The 20,845-nt window shown below is 36.9% G+C and overlaps 1 pseudogene; it reads left to right on the top strand.

The window, feature by feature from the left end:
* Positions 1 to 783: 783 nt before the first annotated feature.
* Positions 784 to 20,320, top strand: LOC131197094 (vomeronasal type-2 receptor 26-like; annotated as a pseudogene).
* The last annotated feature ends 525 nt before the right edge of the window (positions 20,321 to 20,845 follow it).

The raw sequence follows: 20,845 nt of genomic DNA, 5'->3' as shown, positions 1-20,845 counted from the left end.
GAAGAGATCCTACATATGTTATCAGGGTCATCTACACGTTGCTAAGTCAGGATCCTGCTAGGACTCATGATGTTACCTAGACATGGCTGAAAACAGCAAAGGTCAGATAGAACCAAGGACCCCTCATTTCAACACTGAGCTATACATATTCTCCTTTTTTGGTACCCTGTTCTCTGTAAGCACCTGTCCCTGTATTTTATATTCTGAATTAAAATAGTTAAATCCAATATATCATCTTTCTTTCTGTGTCCATGTATGTATATTATTGAAAAAAATATCAGATGGTTTTTAAAATTATTTTTATATCAGAAAGAGGGGGAAGATTTTGTCAAATTGAGAATTAACAAGTAGATAGGTTTTCTAAAGCCAGCTAGGGGAACATATTTTAATAGATAATTAACTCTTCCGGGAATCGGTCCAAATTACTATCATGTGTTTATTTGCTCAAAACTCCAGAGATTTTCTAGAAAGCAGTGAAAAGTAGAAAGCAAGTTTGAAAGACGTTATAAACTAATCCTGGTTCAATGGAGAGCTTGGGATGGAGGGAACAGTCCAAAAGGACTATTGGATTCAATTTCTCCAGCATCCGTTCTTTCTTTGATCAGACCAATTTCAAATCTGAGTTGTAGAAATCTCAGTCATTATTCAAGCACGTGTCTGTATCTCCATCAAAATGAAAAGTTTAGATTGATGCTCTGGTCTTTGGACGCCTGTTGGGAAGATCCAGTACGCTAGGTCAGATCCATTGGTATGGATTGATATGTTGGAGACCTCTTTGGGAAAATGTTTTGGCTGCTGATGTATTTATTCATTCTGATGTTCCCAGTGATCAAAGCGAATGCACTCAAGTGCCCAGAGGTTGATCCTATCCCAATTCCACAAGAATGGTATCAACCAGGTGATCTCCTCATTGGAGGGATGGCTTCACAAAACTTCTATTCTTTCAGTGAGCTTTTGTTTTGTGAAGATCCATCTCAGGAGCTATTTGAATTTTTAGAGTAAGCAAAAGCCACTCTTTCCTTCATGTAATGATTCCTTGGTTGTTGTTTTTTCTCATTAATTCATACCTCTATGAAAAAAGGTCCATAAAGAAAGCAGAAGAAAGCTTTATCTGATCGAGTAAATGCTTCAGTTTTTGAGAGTTTCTGACTGTAGGTTAAATAAGACTTTTCTTTCTCATCAGTTTTATTTTAAATAAAATCTTATGTAGGCTAAACATGATGGCTAAATTGAAAATCTCTAAGAAAGGGGATTTAATAAAATGAAGAAATACTTTAAAATATATGGTCCCCTTGTTATTAAATAAAAGAATAGAATTAATTTATTTTTTCCAGGAAGAGAAATAGAATAGAATAGAATAGAATAGAATAGAATAGAATAGAATAGAATAGAATAGAATAGAATAGAATAGAATAGAATAGAATAGAATAGAATTTTATTGGCCAAGTGTGATTGGACACACAAGGAATTTGCCTTGGTGCATATGCTCTCAGTGTACATAAAAGAAAAGATATGTTCATCAAAATACAACATTTACAACACAATTGATGATCAATATATCAATATAAATCATAAGGATTGCCAGCAACAAGTTATAGTCATACAGTCATAAGTGGAAAGAGATTGGTGATGGGAATATGAAACGATTAATAGTAGTGCAGATTCAGTAAATAGTCTGACAGTGTTGAGGGAATTATTTGTTTAGCAGAGTGATGGCCTTCGGGAAAAAACTGTTCTTGTGTCTAGTTGTTCTGGTGTGCAGTGCTCTATAGCGTCGTTTTGAGGGTAGGAGTTGAAACAGTTTATGTCCAGGATGCGAGGGATCTGTAAATATTTTCACGGCCCTCTTCTTGATTCGTGCAGTATACAGGTCCTCAATGGAAGGCAAGTTGGTAGCAATTATTTTTTCTGCAGTTCTAATTATCCTCTGAAGTCTGTGTTTTTCTTGTTGGGTTGCAGAACCGAACCAGAGGTGCAAATGACAGACTCAATAATTCCTCTGTAGAATTGGATCAGCAGCTCCTTGGGCAGTTTGAGCTTACTGAGTTGGCGCAGAAAGAACATTCTTTGTTGTCCTTTTTTAATGATGTTTTTGATGTTAGCTGTCCATTTGAGATCTTGCGATATGATAGAACCCAGAAATTTGAAGGTTTCTACTGTTGATACTGTGTTGTCAAGTATTGTGAGAGGTGGAAGTATGGAAGGGTTTTTCCTAAAGTCTACCACCATTTCTACAGTTTTGAGTGTGTTCAGTTCCAGATTGTTTTGGTTGCACCACAAGGCTAATCGTTCGACCTCTCGTCTATATGCGGATTCGTCATTGTCTCGAATGAGACCAATCACTGTTGTGTCATCTGCGAACTTCAGTAGCTTAACAAATGGATCATTGGAGATGCAGTCATTGGTATACAGAGAGAAGAGAAGTGGGGAGAGCACACAGCCTTGGGGGGCCCCTGTGCTAATTGTACAGGTATTTGATGTGATCTTGCTTATATATCCATAAGAAGGGCCATTAACATCCAATTTTCATAAGTTTATTTGAAAGATAAAATTAGAAATTTACCTAGGATGCTCTTCATAACTGAAAAGATTATAACTGAGGAAATTTAGAAAGTAACTCTGCATAAAACACGATGCTCAAAAAATTCTCATCTGAATTTTGATTTTTTTCCCCCTTTTTTCTTTCTTTTTCTTTTTCTTTTTCTTTCTTTCTTTTTTTTGTGTTGAAGTACAATAGTGGTCAACATTGTGAAATCTTTTGGGAAAAGTGTATTTTGGAGATTTGATGGCTAATAACACCACTTTTTTTGGGGGGATTTTCAAGACAATCCTATTCCAATGCTGGAATAGCCTGGGAATAGCCCAGATCTTAAACCTATTGAAAATCTATGGAGCCGACTAAAGAAACATGTTAGTCAGAAGTGACCCAGCAATAAAACCCAGTTGATAGAAGCAACCATTCAATATTGGTTTCACATTATGACAGCTACAGAACTAAAAGACTTGGTTCAATCCATGAGAAGATGTTGTAAGGCCTTAATTCATGCTAAAGATTACCCAACTAAATATTAACTGACATGGGTGATAATTTTTGTATATCTCATTTTTTCTATGATGATAATTTTTGTATATCTCATTTTTTCTACGTGTTTCACTTTTCTTCTTTATACTGTAACTGTTATTCTAAGAGCAAATTCCTCATAAAAGTTATTTCATTACATTCTTGATTAAATTATCTTTCCATTGATATATAATTTTATGGTATTACTCCCAAAAAATGTGATTGTTTTTAGCTAGTTTTAGAAAATACACTTTTCCCAAAAGGATTCCACAATTTTGCCACTACCTTAGATGTATGTCTCAACCAAATCTTGCTATCTTTAGAAGAAGCTACTCCTGAGCTACATCCTGTTATCCATATACGAAATCCTAGAATCCTACCTAAAATAAAGCTCTGTTCTCTATATAAAATACTGGAAAATAATTCTATCAAAGTGTGAACTTTACTAGAGAAATAACAACTGCAGATATGTTTCTGCAGTTTGGCTTTTGGTTATTTTAAAAGTTAAATTTACAGAGACCATCTGTCTGCAAAGTTGACGATGGCTGCACTTCGAGTAAGAAAAGAGTGCTTCTGGGAGAAACTAGGAGAACAGTTATATCTAATTTTTACTACTTCACTTTTTATTATATCATTTCTTTTAATGACAGATGACGTTCAGAGCGAAAATAGATGCTCTCCATTCATGACAACCGATGATATGTTGATTGATTCAGTGACCATACCATTCATAGGCAATATTAAATTACGACAGAATTGTCAATTGACGTAAAATATCCGTATCTAAAACATAGAGAGGGGTAGAAGTTATAGATATATTTAACTCAGCTAAAGCAATGACTGTTGTTGTGACATAAAATCTCCTTTAAAGTTAACTTCTGAAAAAGTGATTTTTGTTTTGGTTAACACTTTGTAAATTTTATTTACAGGGTCTTAACAAAATTCTACCAACATGTCCTTTCCTTGGCCTTTGCTGTGAAGGAGATCAATGAAAATCCACAAATCCTGTCTAATGTCACCCTTGGTTTTCATATCCATGACAACTATTATCACCCAATGATGACCTATCGGACAACCTTGGACTTACTCTTCAAATCCCAGCAATTTGTTCCCAACTACAAGTGTGATGCTTTGAAGAACTTTATGGCCATTATCGGCGGACTCACCTCTGAAACATCATCCTATATGGCAGACATTGTAGGTTTATACAAGATACCACAGGTAGGTGCTTGAAGAATAGACACAAGAGAATTACCTTTCAGCTTAAAACGAATTTACTAAAGGAGTTAAATATGTTATTGGCAATGTCTTTCTACAAAATGTGTTTTTTCTTTTAGCTGACTTATGGTTCATTTGCCCCTCGGAATAGTGATGATAACAGTGAAATGTCATCTTCATATTCCATTGTCCCCAATGAATCTTCTCAGTACATTGGGATTATCCGACTGCTTCAACATTTTGGGTGGACCTGGATTGGGATCCTTACTACTGATAATATGAATGGAGAACGTTTCTTGCAGACCATTGAAACCCTCCTTTCTCAACACGGAATCTGCTCTGCTTCCATCCAAAGAATCCCATATTTAGCACGATGGGATAAATTCTATGACATGATTGGAACAGCAACAATTATTTATAATGGCATAAATGATGAGAAGATCAATACCTTTATTGTGTGTGGAGACGCTTTGACCATTGTATGGGTGACTGCTATTACATTCTTGTTGGATCCCGGACTTGGGCAGAGTTCCTTGGGGAAAGTGTGGATCATGACTGCCCAGGTTGATTATGTCTTAACAGGAATGGAAAGAAAATGGGATCGGCAGTTCTTTGATGGTGCCCTTTTTTTCACAATTAACTCAAAACAAATTCCAAGATTCAAGGAATTCCTGAAGTTGATAAAACCTCCTTGGATTCAAGAAGATGGATTTTTCGCACTTTTCTGGGAACAGGCATTTGATTGTTCATTCCCATCTCCTCATTCAACCCTAGTGGACAACTATATTTGTACTGGAGAGGAAAAGTTGGAGGACATTCCTGGGTCTCTTTTTGAGATGCAGTTGACTGGGCACAGTTATAGTATCTATAATGCTGTCTATGTATTGGCCCAAGCTTTGCATGCTCTCCTCTTACTTCGATCTAATCACAGGCATTTGCAGAGACATAAATTATTAGACTATGAAGATACGCAACCGTGGCAGGTGATTTTTGTTGTATCAATAAATTATACGAAACAATGATAAATACAGAGTTAGGCTATATGATTCAAACAGAGGGGAAGCAACTATTCAAATAGTTCATCCTTTGATAGAAATTTATATTTCTTCCTTTGTTGCCATACTTTAATATGTTTTCCATTTTACTCCCTGAACAACTTCACAATGCAAGCATTAAGAGTTGAATGAAGTAAGAACCAGGTCCCGGTTTTCAAATTCCTATAGCTTTTTAGGCATTTCACCTACCAATATTATTATTATTTAAAATATTTTTATTATACATTTTCCTTTATTATACATCATATTTCCAGTTTTTGCAATGACAGTGTACTGGTTGTATCTTTTTTAAGTATATATAATATTATACACCCTGGTTATTTTCACTATTATTCTCATTATTATTATTTTTGTTATTCTCGTAGTCATAGTCTCTTTTAAATACATAATATTTTTATTGCACTTTTTCTCTTTACATATCTCTGTTACATATTTAACAAATCTGTGACATTAGTCATACAAGCAGAATCAATATTCAATACTCTGTATACATTCTATTTCTAAAAGTTCTATTCCTTTATGTTCATTTCCATTCCTTAATTCTATTAGAATAGATTAGAATAGAATTTTTTATTGGTCAAGTGTGATTGGACACACAAGGAATTTGTCTTGGTGCATATGCTCTCAGTGTATATAAAAGAAAAGATACGTTCATCAAGGTATAACATTTACAACACAAATGATGGTCAATATATCAATATAAATCATAAGGATTGCCAGCAACAAAGTTACAGTCATACAGTCATAAGTGGAAAGAGATTGGTGATGGGAACGATGAGAAGATTAATAGTAGTGCAGATTTAGTAAATAGTTTGACAGTGTTGAGGGAATTATTTGTTTAGCAGAGTGATGGCCTTCGGGAAAAAACTGTTCTTGTGTCTTGTTGTTCTGGTGTGCAGTGCTCTATAGCGTTGTTTTGAAGGCAGGAGTTGAAACAGTTTATGTCCTGGATGTGAGGGATCTGTAAATATTTTCACGGCCCTCTTCTTGATTCGTGCAGTATACAGGACCTCAATGGAAGGCAGGTTGGTAGCAATTATTTTTTCTGCAGTTCTATTTATCCTCTGAAGTCTGTGTCTTTCTTGTTGGGTTGCAGAACCGAATCAGACAGTTATAGAGGTGCAAATGACAGACTCAATAATTCCTCTGTAGAACTGAATCAGCAGCTCCTTGGGCAGTTTGAGCTTACTGAGTTGGCGCAGAAAGAACATTCTTTGTTGTCCTTTTTTTATGATGTTTTTGATGTTAGCTGTCCATTTTATCTATCCAGTCATACCATTTCTCCCATACAGCATAATATGTATATTATTATATATTATATAATTATATATTATATTATACAGCATAATATGTATATTATATAATATAATATGGACCAACACTCTTCATACCTCTTCATACCTCTTCGAGGGCCGTGGTGTGGCTCAGGCTGTAAGAAGACTGTTATTGAACACAGCTGCCTGCAATTACTGCAGGTTCTAGTCCCACCAGGCCCAAGGTTGACTCAGCCTTCCATCCTTTATAAGGTAGGTAAAATGAGGACCCAGATTGTTGGGGAGGCAATAAGTTGACTTTGTATAAATATACAAATAGAATGAGACTATTGCCTTACACAATGTAAGCCGCCCTGAGTCTTCGGAGAAGGGTGGGATACAAATGTAAATAAATAAATAAAAAATACTATATATAAATGATCTCTGTGACCTCATCTCAAGTTATTGTGTTCTCTTTGCTGATGATGTCAAACCATTTAATACCACCAATAATACTTCTACCCTTCAAGAAGACCTCGACTTAATTTCCGATTGGTCTAAAACTTGGCAACTCCAAATCTCAACAAGCAAATGCTCAGTCTTACATATTGGAAAAAAGAACCCTAATATCAAGTACAAACTTGATGGACATTACCTAACTGATGACCCCCACCCTCTCAAAGATCTTGGAGTTCTCATATCTAATAATCTTAGTGCCAAAGCTCACTGCAACTACATAGCGAAAAAAGCCCTAAGAGTTGTAAACCTAATTTTATGCAGCTTCTTTTCTAAAAACTCTACACTAGTAACCAGAGCATAAAAAACATTTGCCAGACCTATTATTGAATACAGCTCATCCGTCTGGAACCCATACCACATCTCTGACATAAATACAATAGAAAGAGTCCAGAAATATTTTACTAGAAGAGTTCTTCACTCCTCCGAAAACAACAAAATACCTTATACCAACAGACTTGAAATCCTGGGATTAGAAAATTTACAACTCCGTCGACTTCGACATGACCTGTGTTTAACACACAAAATCATCTATTGCAATATCCTTCCTATAAAAGACTACTTCAGCTTCAATCGCAATATTACAATAACAAAAAATAGATTCAAGCTAAATGTCAACCGCTTCAAACTTGATTGCAGAAAATATGACTTCTGTAACAGAGTTGTTAATGCTTGGAACTCATTACCTGACTCCATAGTCTCTACTCAAAATCCCAAAATCTTCAGCCAAAAACTGTCTACTATTGACCTCACCCCATTCCTAAGAGGATTATAAGGGGTGAGAGCCCAAAAGTGCCTACCGTTCCTGTTCTATTGTTCCCTTCATCATATCAAATTGATATAGTTGATGCATATTTTTATACATTTATGTATATTTTCTTCAAAATATGTTGTTTTATCTATAACAATTGTTTGTGTATTCTGTTGTGACAAAAGAAATAAAAAAAAATATATTCCGCGTCATCCTTTCCCTAGAAAGGATGCACTTTCTGCACTCTAGAAAAAGTGCAGAGGAGAGCAACCAGGATGATTAGGGGCTGGAGACTAAAACATATGAAGAACGGTTACATGAACTAGGCATGGCTAGTCTAGTGAAGAGAAGGACCGGGGAGACATGATAGCAGTGTTCCAATATTTAAGAGGCTGCCACAGAGAGGAGGAGGGTCAAGCTGTTTTCCAAAGCACCTGAAGACCAGATAAGGAATAATGGATAGAAACTGACCAAGGAGAGATTCAACCTAGAAATGAGGAGAAATTTTCTAACAGTGAGAACAATCAACCAATGGAACAGCTTGCTTTCGGAAGTTGTGGGAGTTTCATCACTTGAGACTTTCAAGAAAAGATTGGACTGCCATTTGTCAGAAATGGTATAGGGTTTCCTGCTTGAGTGGGGGGTTGGACTAGATGACCTATAAGATCCCTTCCAATTGTGTTAATCTGTTATATAACTGTATTTCTATTTTGTTAATCTTCTTTCATTATTAAGTTACTAATCTCTGCAACTGTTATCTAACCATTTGTACAATGAATCCCATGTTAAATAATACTCTGATTCCTTTTTATCTTTAAGTTCCATCGTTAACTTGTCCAAATAGGCACATTCTAATATTTATTTTATTACCTTTTCGTCCATAGGTATACCCTCATTTTTCCAATTTTGTGCATATTGCCTAGCTGCTGTTATTACATGTAATATTAAGTATGTAATTCTTGTATTGTATTTCCCTGGTGGTATACCTAGTAAGAATAGTTCTACTTTTAGATCATTTTAAATCATCTATTGCAATGTCCTTCCTGTTAAAGACTACTTCAGCTTCAATCACAGTAATACAAGAGCAAACAATAGATTTAAACTTAATGTTAACCGCTTCAATCTTGATTGCAGAAAATATGACTTCTGTAACAGAGTTGTTAATGCTTGGAACACACTACCTGACTCTGTGGTCTCTTCCCATAATCCCTAAAGCTTTAACCAAAAACTGTCTACTATTGACCTCACCCCATTCCTAAGAGGTCCGTAAGGGGCGTGCATAAGAGCACAAACGTGCCTACCGTTCCTGTCCTATTGTTTTCTTTCATTATATCCAATCAATATAGTTATTACATACTTATATATATATGCTTATATATTATATAGTTACTTTCATGCTTATGTAGGTCTTTGGTGTCATGCCTATGCTTATATATACTGTTGTGACAAAATAAATAAATAAAATAAAATAAATAAATAAATAAATAGATCTATTTGTTGTGCTGTCATCTCTTCTAGCCACCTTTTTATCTTTGACCAATATTGTTTTGCTGTTGGGCAGGTTCACCACATATGATAGTAGGATCCTGGTACCTGTTTACATTTCCAACGCTCTAGTGACATATTTGGGAACATTTTTGCTATTCTTGCTGGTGGCATCTTTAAAACATTTTGTACAGGTTTTATTTCTTTGCTGTTGACATCATCAATTTGTAATTTCTTTCTCATAACTACTGATATTATTGAAGACAATGGAGGGATTCTAGTTAGTTGTGTCAGCCATCTTTTAGTTTTTACCATGAGCCTCTGGTGGCTCAGACTGCTAAGACAGTCTGTTATTAACACAGCTGCTTGCAATTATTGCAGGTTCAAGTCCCACCAGGCTCCAGGTTGACTCAGCCTTCCGTCCTTTATAAGGTAGGTAAAATGAGGACCCAGATTGTTGGGGGCAATAAGTTGACTTTGTATATAATATACAAATGGATGAGACTATTGCTTAACACAATGTAAGCTGCCCTGAGTCTTCGGAGAAGGGCGGGATATAAATACAAATTTTTTTTAAAAAATGTTCATAGCAGCCTTATGTCTATGAGAATTGAATGAACTGAAAAATGGGTGGAAAGTCAGAAGAAGATGAGGCAGGTGAGGCTTACTTAGAAAATGAGGAAGGGATCAGAGAGGGAATATGATTTTGGAAATTATTTTTCTAGTTCCATATCATTTCCTAGGATATGTTGGGCTGGGAACAAACTTGCTGCAATTCACTTCATCTGTCATTTGACTATGACTCAGTCAGAAGTATCTGATCCTTTGAATTATCCCCCAAATGCAGAGAGCAGCAAACAGGTTCTTAAGAGGCTGGAGAAATAGTCTTTCCATATTTTCAGAGTTTCTCATTCAAACGCTTACTACTCCTAAGACAAAATTACTGATATCTTTCTATTCTTTGTTTTCTGGTTTTTTTTAATTCCCAATAATATAGCTTCACCAATTTCTTAAAGGCATGACATTCAACAATTCTCTTGGAGACGTCATGACATTTTATGACCAAAAGAAGATGGAAGGTGGATTTGATATTATCAACATAGTTGCCTTTCCCAATTCAAGTTTCCAGAGACGTAAGATTGGAAAAGTGGATCCTGATGCTCTCAAAGGACAGGAATTAGTCATTAATGAGGACATGATTGTTTGGCATAGATCATTTAACCAGGTATGGTTTCAAAGAGAGTTTATATGACATATTCAAATGGATAATTTGGATTGGAAATTTTCTATTCTTTTTCCAGGCACATTCTGAGGAATAACCAGATCAAAAATACATTTTTACAGTTTAATTATTGAAAACTAACTTCACTAATACTGTGTACATTATTCATTAGACTTCCCCAAAAAGTGAACTAAAAATTTGAAAGAAAATAAATGAATTTAAATGACATATATTTCCTTAGTTGAATGAAAGTTTGATGGGATCTAAAGCAAATTTGATTGACTCATTCCTTTTGATTAAAATGCATGAATTGATGTAATGAATCACATATTCAATTTCTGGTATGTTAAAAAAATGGAAATCTAGTTCTAATATATTCACAAATTCAAACAGCAGATTTAAGGTTGATTTGAAATACATTGTGAAATCCTATTTATTTCTTAATCCTTTTATATATAGTATGGATAGGACTTTTCTTTTTAATAGTAACGATAAAACACAATTAACTGATTTTTTATTCAAAACAAGAAATCCTCATTTCCCAACATCTTTGATATTGAAAACTAGGTGTTCCCTGTTTCTCTGTGCAATGAACATTGTCAGCCTGGTTATCAGAAAAGGAAGAATGAAGGGAAAAAATTCTGCTGTTATGATTGCATTCCATGCCCAGATGGAAAAATCTCAAATACGATTGGTATGTTAACAACTTCTCTGACTTTTGTTGCCGTAGAGATGAACTTGAAAAATCAGCCAGAGTGCCATTACAATAAAGTACATCATATCAGTATTTTTGAAAAGGTATTCTGCAGCATGTTTTCAACTAATTAGCATATTCATTAGTTTTTATTTGGAAACAGCAAAGATATATAAAAGTGTTTGTGAAATATAAAAAAATCTAGCTATATTACAATATCTGAAAATGAGGAAGGGAAGGGATACCAAGCTCTAAACAATTAGATCATCCTCTTTTAACGACACCATAATCCCCTGCAGGGTGAAGTCTGGGCAACTGAATGGAGCTGAGTGTTTACTGGCCGGATGCCCTTCCTATCACCAACCTGAGGTTTTTTTCAGCAGATATATTCTCATTGTGCCCAGAGAGAGAAATTTCTGCCTCTACCTAGGATCAAATTCACAGCCTCCTGATTGTGAGAGCTCCACCGCTTGGCCACTGCACCACCCAAGCTCTAAACAATTAGATGATTTTATTTATTTATTTAGAAAATGTATATGGCTGCCAACTCACTCATGGTGACTCTGGGAAGTTTCCGAGAAAAAAAACCCAATACAAAAGCCAATAACCCCCAAAGACCCTAGTGACAACAATCAAACCAACCACTTGATGAGTTCCATAGTACACGGGAGACCTCAGATTCATTGCTAAAACCAAAGTTTTCAAGGCCAGAAAACTGATGGCAACCCGGCCTGGCTGGACCCTGGGTTTCGTAGGCAGGAGAGGCGGAACAATTACAGAGAAGTTGTACCACAAGGAGGGAGCCACCATGGAAAAGTCCTACTTCTTGGTCCCACCAGATTGATCTTTCCAGATGGACTTCCTTAAGAAAGTGAACTCGTAATGCTAATTAGTTCCATTTCCCTATTAAATGAACTTTAAAACAAGTGAAGAGAGAAAAAAAGACAATAAAATTATTATATAAAAATGATAGCTTGCAGCATTAGAATATTCTGTTTCTGATGCAGTTTGTCCTTGCAATATGTGTAAAATATAGATTTTTTCACTTAAAATTTTCATTTAAAATTTGAAAACATTTCATTTTCAGAAATTTACTTGCTTTCGATGTCCTGGAGATCCATACGCAAATTATAACAAAAAGGAATGCATCGTAAAAACAATTAGCTACTTGTCTTATGGAGAACTTTTAGGAATCCGTTTAGCCATTTTTGCTACTCTATATTTATTCAATGCAATATGGATTTTTGTTGTTTTTTCTTTTTTCTTTTTAGGATTGTTCCTTTTTAAAAAGTTTTATTTTAACATTCATATCCGATAACATATTTAATGTACCATCATATATAATTAATCGGAGCTGCCCGGTCACCACCCCCTTCCTTTAACTCTCTTCCCTTCTCTACCTTCTTCTACTTTCCACGACCATCCTCCCCTTCTCTTATCTACCTCCTCTCCTCCTTCCTCCCTACTCCTTTCTTCTCCCTCTTCTATCCCTCTTCCTTCCTTTCCTCTTCCTCCTCTTTTCTTTCCTACCTCCTTCTCTCTTCTACTTCCTTCCTTCCCATCATTCTGAAATGGTAGCCTGGCAGCTCCGATCTTACATTGATTATACATCTTCAATCATCTCTGTACATTAACCATCAATCCATTTTCTACCTCATCCCCCCTCCCCCGCCCTTCCCCTCCCTCCCCCCACCCCCCGGGACTTCCCAGAACCGAATACAGGTATAAAATTAAAAGTCAAAAATTAAAATATAACACAAATTATAATCCATAGTCACTCCTTAAAATCTCGACTCCCCGATCTCAAAAATTTCAATTGAGTTCGTATTTGTTCTTCATTAAAGTACATGGTTTTTAATATCCAACCTTCATCAATCAGTACCAAACAACGTTCCATCTTCCAATATTCACCAAGGATTCTTCTGAAATGTCTTTCTTCCTTAAGCAGTCTCTCAAGAATAGTTCATATTTCCAACTTTTCTTAAATTTTACTGTCCAACCTCCAAAGATAAACAATAAACCATCTTTTCATATCTTTGGTATCATTTACATACATCAAATCAGATTACAAATATTATTATTAATCCTATATTATCTACACAATATATCAATTGTAATAATTAAAATCTTCACTTTACCTTACTTATATTAAATAACATTATTAAAATTACACCTATTACTTATCCAAAATATATCAGTTATAACAATTAAATTCTAGTTAACCATATAACAACATTACATCCATCTCTCAAATATAATATTTAATCGAAATTCCTAAATTTTACTATCTATCCTCCAAAGTTAAACAATATTCCATCTTCCTATTCCTTTATATCTCAAATATATCAAATAGTACCCCTAAAATTACACATTTATATCCAAAATAAATCATTTACAAAAATTAACCATAATCATATATAATAAAATTAAACATTCTCACTCCCTTTATCTTCTATCTTACACATTTTCCACCATCTATTCACCATTCAACTTAACATCTATCGATAAAGGATTCCTAATCTTTAATACATTAGTGTAGAAATCTCGTGCTTTGAAAACTGTATTAAGAAAATACTTTCTTCCTTTATAATTCACTGCTAAGCCAGCTGGAATCTCCCATCTAAAATATATCTGATGTTTCTTAAGCTCATCCACTAAGAAAGCAAATTCTTTTCTCTTTCTTAACATTTTAGGAGGAATTTCCTTCATCATTATTATATCTTGTCCTAGTATTTGAAATTTATTTTTATAAAATGCTTGCAAAATTCCATACCTAATCTTCTTATTTGTAAAATAAATAACCACATATCTCGGTAAACACTTCTGCCTTGCCAACCAAGAATTAACATGATAAATTTTTTCAATATTAACTTCAAAATCTTCTGGTTCCACTCCATCTATCTGAGCAAAGGCCTGAATAAAAATCTCTTTCAAATTTTCTTCCTTACATTCTTTTAATCCTCTCACCCTTATAGCATATTCCATTAATTTATATTGTAATATAACCCTTTCTTCATCTGCCCTATCTATCTTAACCTGAATATCGTCTATTTTATTTTCTAAATTCAAATTAATTTGAACTTCATCTATTTTCCTTTGCAAATCTAAATTAATTTGGTTAATTTCTTCCAGTCTTTCCTCTGTTTGAATACTAGATAGCAATAATGGGTTAATTGATTCCTTTAATTTTTTCATCTCCCTCCTCTGTTCTTCCACCATATCTTTAAAATCCAATATTTCTTTCTCCATTTCATCAAATTTTTGATCTATTTCTGAAAGATGAACCTCCATAAGCTCCTGTAAAAAATTTCTTAAGCCATCTTTAATATCTTCTTTCAATTTCTGTATCTGAAGTGAGGAAATTTCCAGTATTTTAGAACTAGTTAAATCCCTTTGCTTGAAAGCCATTTTTAAACTAAGTAATACCAAGAAGAAGGAAAGAAAAGAAAAAGAAAAAGAAAAAAGAAAAATTCAATAAACTTTTCTTCTTAAACGCTGTAATAAAAAGATAAAAAAGGATAAAAAATAAAAAATAAAAATTCCATTTAAAAAAAAATCTTGTTATATTCTTCTTAAAGATTCCACGCCAGCAATTGTAATAAGCATTTCCTTAGCTTTCACTTCCAATACAGAAAACGCCATTTCCTTTCAATACACAAAACGCCATTTCCTTTCATCATCTCCAATCTTGACTATGAATACATTCTCTATCAGGGAGTTAAAATCTTGTTACACTCAAATGCTAACGCTCCAGTTTTCAGCTCTATCCACATTAGAGTCCTTCAGTAATCCATTTCAGTCACGGAGATGGACGCTGCATTTTGTTCTGCCATTTGGCAGAAGCGTTCCGGATTCTGGAGCTTTTTTTCAGGCTATAGAAGGAGCGTTCCCATCAAGCTACCAGGAATCTTCCTGGTGCTTTCCTGGGGGCTCTACTTCAGCCCGAATGCTCACCTCTCCCTCTTTGCCCAAGGGAAGAGATTTCCAAGTCGCTTGACAGCAGATTAACGCTGTCTAAGCGGCTCTACAAAATCACACGGAACTGGCGGTCTGAGATAGCCCGCCATTAACGAAGCGGAGCCACCCGGAAAGTCCTGATTTTTGTTGTTTTTTCAATTTCAGATATGGTAGCTTGCTTCAAATGTCCAGAAGATCACTATGCAAACCAAGAAAAAAATGGATGCCTCCTGAAAAGGATAAACTTTCTATCTTATGAAGAATCTTTAGGGTATAGTTTAGCTTGTCTTGCTGCTGTGTTCTTCCTCATTACAACATGGGTGTTGGGAACTTTTATTAAGCACAAAGACAGTCCTATTGTGAAAGCCAACAACCGGGATCTCACCTACACTCTCATCATCTCCCTTCTGCTTTGTTTCCTCTGTTCTTTGCTCTTTCTTGGACAACCTGGGAGAGTCACCTGTCTCCTCAGACAGTCTGCATTTGGCCTCACCTTCTCATTGTCCATCTCTTGTGTGTTGGCCAAAACCATCCTTGTTTCTCTCGCCTTCAAGGCCACCAAGCCAGGATCTCGGATGAGGACATGGGTGGGGAAAAGACTGGCCGTTTCTATTGTCCTTCTCTGCTCTCTATTCCAAGCAAGCATCTGTATTGTGTGGCTGTCAACCTCTCCCCCATTCCCAGAATTAGACATGCATTCAACAATTGAAGAAATGGTTCTACAATGCAACGAAGGATCAGTTGTTATGTTTTATTGTGTCCTGAACTATATGGCCCTCCTTTCATTTGCGAGCTTCGTTGTGGCTTTCCAGGCTCGTAAACTGCCTGACAGCTTTAATGAAACCAAGTTCATCACCTTCAGCATGTTGGCTTTCTGCAGTGTGTGGGTCTCCTTCGTCCCAACCTACCTGAGCACAAAAGGAAAAGCCATGGTGGCTGTGGAGATCTTCTCTATCTTGTGCTCTAGTGCTGCACTCCTAGGATGCATCTTTGCCCCCAAGTGTTACATTATTGTGTTGAGGCCTGATTTAAACAACAAGGAACAGTTGATAAGAAGACATGCTTAGGTATCTTTTTCTTTGCTTGATTATATTTTTAAGTTAATAAGAGTAAGATTCATCAAAATTAGAAAATAATTTTAAGTTATTCATATTAAAGGGTCTTTAACATTCTGATTTACTTGTAGCTCTGAAATCTGGATTTAGGGGAAATCTGCATTAGGGGAAAGTTCAAGCTTTTCTCCAATGACATTTTAGGATGTCTCACAAACATAATGTGGGAAGACTAGTGATTTTTGAGAACTAGAGAACTAGAGAGAGTCTAGTTGTCTTGGTGTGCAGTGCTCTGTAGCATCGTTTTGAGGATCAGAGTTGAATCCTATCCTACCCGCTTATCCATAGAGTACAACTGGGCACGATCCAAACTGTATCTTATTGTTTTGGATGTTACTATTTACTATTGTGATTGTACTATCTTTTAATATAAGTGTAAATAGATTCTTGTCTTTTGCTGATCTATGACCATAATAAACTTTATATTCTGTTCCATGAGATTCAAAAGATTACATAGGTGTGATCCAGTTCATAACCTTGGTTTCCCCCCTATTCCAAGCTGTGACCCATGGGTCATATGATTCATGCAGCTAATCATCTTACACTGGCCATACCCTTGTGAGTGTATTAGTCAACAATGGGCAGACTGACCACTACCTGCAGTTGATGGTGCTGCCAAAGAATCTGATGGTTATCAGGGCATGATAAAACCATGACAAGGGAAACACCACGAGTCACCCGGTAGCAAAAATCCCTGCCCACTCCCCCAATGGCCACACCTCGCTGTTCCTCTTCTCTGTCCCTGAAGCTCTTGGTGGTGATATAGCTGCAAACGGCCTTAAACAACTGCCACAGCACTTCAAAGGGCCGCACTACAGCTGTTTTAAAGAAGGTAGACTGGTGCCTGCCAAAAAAAAGGCCCTTGGTAGACCAGGGCCTCTCAGTAAAAGGCAATTGGTAGACCGGGGCTTCTCAGTAAAAGGCAATTGGTAGACCGGGGCCTCTCAGTAAAAAGCAATTGGTAGACCGGGGCCTCTCAGTAAAAGGCAATTGGTAGACCGGGGCCTCTCAGTAAAAGGCAATTGGTAGACCGGGGTTTCTCAGTAAAAGGCAATTGGTAGACCGGGGCTTCTCAGTAAAAAGCGATTGGTAGACCGGGGCCTCTCAGTAAAAGGCAATTGGTAGACCGGGGCTTCTCATTAAAAGCAATTGGTAGACCAGGGCCTCTATTTTTAAAGAAGGTAGACCAATGCCTCCCAAGTTCTGTATACTTTATTATTTTTATTATTTATTATTATTGACCATGTCCATTCAGTCACCTGACCACCAAGCCAAACCCACCAATTAAGCTATGCCCACAGAACTGGTAGGGAAAATTTTTAGATTTCACCCCTGGGATAAGCCCTCTTCTAGGGAAAGCAGATTAAAATTCTGCAAGACCATGAGTTTAAGCAACTCTACTGTCAACCCAAAGATGAAGTCAAGAAGGTCAGGTTGGGAGGTCGCTACCTATAAGGGAGGCTGGTGCAGCATCAACAATGCCACTGATCCCTTGATTCCAACCTATTGAACAGGTTTCACATTCAAGAATCTGTGGTGGAGCATCCTTCAAACCTTTAGAAACTCCTGGCTAGTGATCACTATACCGCCTTAGATTTTCCACTGATGTCACACCAGAAGCTGGGTATATCTTCTAAAGTTTCATCCACAGTTTTGAATCCAGTGTGGTATAAGTAATCCATGTTTCAGGGTCATGGATTACTTGGTCCCTTCTTGGAGGGAGTAATACTTAAAGGGTCATTGTACATCTGCTGGACAATGTCACTCAATTGAGCTCCATGTTGGACTTCAATTTTAAAGCAGAATCTGTGAGGTGTGGGGTCTTGCAAGGTGATCTGAGAAGATTTTGAGCCCATGGAACCAGAGGAAGTGAGCAAGACTCTCTCAGCTGCTAGTTGTGTGGAAAGGAATATGAGATTGGGTCTGGTAATAATTAACTCCTCCTTGAAAGAAAGAGTGATCCCAGCTCTTAATTAAAGAGACAGTGGTGTATCCCCTCCATAAAGGTGCATCACACAGTCCACAAAATAGACAAATTTCACCCAGTTTCCAATCTTCTATGTTTAGAGATGAAAATGGCAAGAGTGGTTGCATGGCAACTGCAAATGACCTTGGATGAAGGTCTAGACCTCATTCCCTCTGTCTGAAGACATGGGACAGAGATGGCATTTATTGAACTCATGGATGACTTCTGGCAGGAGTGAGATGAAGGTGGTGCATCCATCCTGGCTCTTCTTGACCTCTCAGAGGCAATAACATCAGGCATAGTATCAGTCTGGGGCAGCTCCAGGGGTTGGGAGTGATTGGTATTGTATTGTGCTGGTTTTTCTCCTTCTTCTGACATCAGCTTCAGGTGGTGTTGATAGGCAAGTATAGATCATGGCCATGACCATGAGGGTGCCTCAGGGCTTGGTTCTTTCCCCCGCCCCTGTCTCCTGTAGTGACCTACATGAGGTCACTACAGGAGGTAATTTATCAATATGATGATGATACCCAGCTTTATATCTCTACTTCAAGCCATGGAGGGGGTGCTGTGGATGATGTATCTTAGTGTCTGAAAACTGGGTCTGGATCAGAGGTGAAATCCAGCAGGTTCTGACAGGTTCTGGAGAACCGGTATCAGAAATTTTGAGCAAACCAGAAAACTGGTAGCAGAAATTTTGAGTACTTTGAAGAACCGGCAAATACCACCTCTGGCTGGCCCCAGAGTGGGGTGGGAATTGAGATTTTGCAATATCCTTCCCCCAGGAGTGGGGAGGGAATGGGGATTTTGCAGTATCCTTCCCCTGCCACACCCACCAAGTCACGCCCACAGAACTGGTAGTAAAAAAATTTGGATTTCACCACTCATCTGGATGGGATGAAACCATCTCTGACTCAACCCTAGCAAGAAGAAATAGTTTTGGATATAAGGTTCTTCTATGTCTAGTTTTTGGATGGGGTGACACTACCCCAGACAAACCCATTGCTTCTCCTTAGACTTAGCCCATTCCTGGGCTAAGAGGCCTTGTTCACCATCACCCAAGCCCATGTAAGCTTCTGCTTAGATTACTGCAATGTGTTTGCCACCAAACAAAGGCACCAGGTCTTATTTTCGGGGGGGGGGGAAATATCGTCCACTGACTCACCTCACTTGCGCGCATCGCCTCTGGCCTCTTTTTCACTATCAGAGGCCTTCAGGAAAGTCTTCATCCGGTAAGGCCAGGATGGCCTTTCTAGCTGATAACAGAGTTCTGGATCGATCCGGACCTCTGCTATCAGCTAGAGAGGACTTCAGGAAAGCCTTCCCAGAGAAATGAGCTGAGGTGTGCGAGGTCTGGCTGCAACTATCCAAAGGTAAATAGTAGGGTAGAATGAAGAATGAAGTATTTATCTGTGGAATCTGGCTTTCCCTCTACTTTTCTAAAGTCCTTCACTGAGATCCATCTTGTGTCAAGGGGACCAGAAATAATGACACCTTGAGAAAGTTTAAGCCTATTTCTACAAATATACTGAGGTCTACATCTGACTTGTGAGCTTCCAAGAAAAGGTTTAGAATTGATTGCTTGAATCTACCCCTAAGATGGGAGAACATGATATTCATCAAAGCTTCAAAATTATACCACCATTGCTTTGGACAATCCCATGAACTTCAGATTGCATATGAATATCTTTTAAACTTTTATTGTTACCTTATCAAATGAAAGTCTACAGCATATTTCATGAGTACTTTTATTTTATGAGTTCCTTTATTGTTCACAGTTGATGTTAAGAGAAAAAAAATTATCCACCATTTCATATTTTGTTTATCTTATTAAGGCTGACACTAAGAAGAGGAGAGTTAACTTATTTTTCAAAGCACCAGAAAGTACGACTAGAAATGTTAATTGACTGGGAATGGGAGGTTATTTACTTATTCAATCTTTTATCACTTCCCCATCATAGCAAGTTCATTTTGTCCTTAGGAGTTTTCAAGATTCTTCTTCTGAAGAGCAAAAAGAGAACACTACATCTTGATATATCCACAATTTGTTTTTCCACAATTTCATGGAAAGATTACAGAGGAACAATTTATACCAAAGCAAATTAAATTTTATATGTACATATATGGCAAGTATATGCTTCAAATAAAGGATGAGACAGAAAGAATACATTTCACATCACTTCATTTCACTTCATTTCCAATATTTTTAAAATCGGGTAATAGGTCACAATGGAAATAGAATGATAACTGCTTGTGACCTACCAATTCAATTAAATGTACCGGATTCAGAAACTTTTTAAATTTTACATTTCAAAGAACCCTGTTCTGTCCTCCTTCGCCTCCGTCTGAGTGATGGCTTAATTAGCCGGCACTATCAGCTCTGGCAGCAGAATAGGGAGTGTCTGCCAGATGAGTCACCCAGGAACAAACTTCAGTTCTTAGTTAATCAGTTGATTTGCCTGCTATGAAGAGGCACAGCAGTTCTCACTGCCTTTATATCCTGTGGGGTGTGGCTCCATGACTCAGCACTTCCTAGGCCTGCCCCACCCCTGCTTCTG

This window comes from Ahaetulla prasina, chromosome 4, assembly GCF_028640845.1.
Source record: "Ahaetulla prasina isolate Xishuangbanna chromosome 4, ASM2864084v1, whole genome shotgun sequence".
NCBI classification, from domain to species: Eukaryota; Metazoa; Chordata; class Lepidosauria; order Squamata; family Colubridae; genus Ahaetulla; species Ahaetulla prasina.
The sequence above is the reverse complement of the archived record's forward strand: the minus strand, read 5'-3'. Positions and strand labels throughout refer to the sequence as shown.